Source organism: Ursus americanus, chromosome 11, assembly GCF_024610735.1.
Source record: "Ursus americanus isolate L20-20 chromosome 11, mUrsAme1.1.p, whole genome shotgun sequence".
Taxonomy (NCBI): Eukaryota; Metazoa; Chordata; class Mammalia; order Carnivora; family Ursidae; genus Ursus; species Ursus americanus.
The window spans coordinates 20,469,299-20,472,153 of record NC_142137.1 but is presented as its reverse complement, the minus strand read 5'-3'; the positions used below and the strand labels follow the sequence as shown (position 1 = coordinate 20,472,153).

At 39.5% G+C, this 2,855-nt stretch overlaps 1 pseudogene; it reads left to right on the top strand.

Annotated features, from left to right (window-relative positions):
• The first annotated feature begins 225 nt into the window (after window positions 1-225).
• LOC123798595 (ras-related C3 botulinum toxin substrate 1-like) lies at window positions 226-1,191 on the top strand (annotated as a pseudogene).
• Window positions 1,192-2,855: the final 1,664 nt, after the last annotated feature.

Genomic DNA, 2,855 nt, shown 5'->3' with positions numbered 1-2,855 from the left:
AATATATGACCAAAATACTATTCTCAATGAGGTCTATAAATGTAGATCTAACCATTGTATTCATTTGCTTTATATAAAGAGAATTAATAAAAGAAACATTGAAATATTGCTAATTATGTTGGGCTCTGGCTTCAGGTCACTGGAGGGTGAGACAGCCTGGATGGCAGCCCCCACCCTGCGCCTTGCTGCCAGGCTGAGGTGCACAGAGCCCGCAGAAGCGCCCAGATGCAGGCCATGGGGTGTGTAGTGGTGGGAGACAGAACTGTAGGTAAAACTTGCCTATTGATCAGTTACACAACCCATGCATTTCCTGGAGAATGTATCCCCACTGTCTCTGACAACTACTCTGTCCCTGTTATGGTAGATGGGAAACCGGTGAATCTGGGTCTATGGGATACAGCAGGACAAGAAGATTAACGGATTATGTAGCCCATCCCATTCGCAAATAAATGTATTCTTAATTTGCTTTTCTCTTGTGAGTCCCGAATCATTTGAAAATGTTGGAGCAAAACGGTATCCTAAAGTGGGACACCACTGTCCCAACACCCTCAACATCTTAGTGGGGACCAAAATTGATCTCAGGGAGGACAAAGACATGATTGAGAAACTGAGGAAGAAGAAGCTGACTTCCATCACCTACCTGCAGGATTTGGCCATAGTGAGGAGGTCCGTGCTTTAAAGTACCTAGAGTCGGTGATGGGTATTAAAGGGGGCACATACCGGGGCGCCTGGGTGGCTCAGTCGTTAAGCATCTGTCTTCGGCTCAGGGAGTGATCCCAGCTTTCTGGGATCGAGCCCCACATCTGGCTCCTCCGCTGGGAGCCTGCTTCTTCCTCTCCCACTCCCCCTGCTTGTGTTCCCTTTCTCGCTGGCTATCTCTCTCTCTGTCAAATAAATAAATAAAATCTTAAAAAAAAGGGGGGGCACATATTGCATGGTGTACTGGGTGTTATATGCAAATAATGAATCATGGAACATTGCATCAAAAATTGGGAATGTACTGTATGGTGACTAATATAACAAAATAAAAATTATTAAATAAATAAATAAATAGATAAATAAATAAATAATAAAGTACCTAGAGTACTGCCCTCTCATGCAGGGAGGCCTCAAGACAGTGATGAAGCTGTTAGAGGAATTCTCTGCTCCACTGGCATCAGGAAGAGGAAAAGAAAATGCCTGCTGTTGTAACTGGTTGGGCCCTCTGCTGCCGAGTGCCCCTCGGAAACTTTGTACACTGTGCTCAAAAATGGTATAGACTTCACATGCAATTCCAAGTTTTTGTGACAGATTAGTTTTTCCATAAAACCATTTTGACGAATCAGTAATTTTTAAGTTTTGTTTGTTTAAGTGTAAGACTTCAAACTTTCACATTATATTAAAATTTAGCCCTAAAATGACAAGATTTCTTAAAGACATATTTTTCAAAAGCCCCTATTCTCTCTCACATTAAGAGTTGTCAAAGTGCGTTGTGAACTAAGTTGCATTGTTGTGCTGAGAACACTAAGCACTAAACCTTTCATGACCTTTGTCTTTAAGAAGAGACTGCAGTGTCTCTTTGGAAAAGCAAACACTTCCAAAGTAGTTTCTGATGTCCTTCATGAAATGTTGCCGTGTAATGCACCCCTATATCAACCCCTGTCTGTCCCCTAACACTGTACTGTATGTCATCATGGAATGAGTGTAATGACTCAACTCTTCAGATCAATCTTATTGATTTTGCAGTGAGATTTAAAAAAAAAAAAAAAGGAAAAAAACTTAAGAGTATTCTCTTTTGCTGAGATTTTGAACACACCTCTTACTCCCTTGACCCTCTGGGGAAGTATCTGCTCTAGCCGTGGGCGCACCAGGGTGGGGTGCGTGCAGTGGAGATTATGGAGATTATTTACACTGTATTGTACACGCCAGAATCAAAATGAGTAAAAGTGTCATGGGTGAAATTTTAAAAGGTTAATCTCTGTCAAATGCAGTAAATGACAAAGAAAGGTCGGTATTATCACTAAGTAGCTTTAAGCTTTCCCTTATTAGACTTGCTATCCTTCCTGAAATTGGGCATTTAATTCATCTTTGAACTGGTCATTCCCATAGTTGCTAACTTAGTGCTTTTCTTGCAGAACCCCTTGTTAATGAGCAATATGCTTCCTTGTATTATAAAATCTTTCTGAGAAGGCAGTAGGAATTTTTTTTTTGTAGGTTAGTAAAGGTGCATTCCTGTTTCCTTGTTGCTTTCCTTAGTTTTCTAGTAAGTTGGTGTAAAAATCATGTGCGGCAGCTTTATAGTTTTTGAAGTATTTTAGATATTCCTAAACTAAGAACTTCTTAATGTCACTGTCTTGCCAAATGCTGTAACTTGTACTTGTACCTTGACTAATGCTGACCCTCCTCTTGGGCTAACCCCAATGGACATACCCTTCCGGCTACTCTGCCTAACTATGTTCCTTTGGGTCTGTGAGGTTCTGTAAGCCCTTGGTGAGGCTAACAAAGTTCTGTACGACTTACACACTGGCAAGAAGACACCTTTCAACCACTGGAACAAAATTTTTTAAACTGACAGTTGTAGAATTGTGGAGTGTTTTACATTGATCTTTTGCTAATGCAATTAGTAGTATGTTTTGCATGTATGACTTAATAAATCCTTGAATCATAAAACAATACTGCTAATTGAAAAAATCCTAAGTAAACCTTTGTACTTAGTAGACTAAATAGAAAAATATATGTTGAGTGTCTTCAAAAATTGTCATATTGTAAAATTTTATGGGGATAATATAATCTTTCACCCATGTGCTGTTGCCATATCAAAGTATATTCTTCAGATATATTTCTAGTGTTTTTTTTATTCTTGCATAAAGAAATGC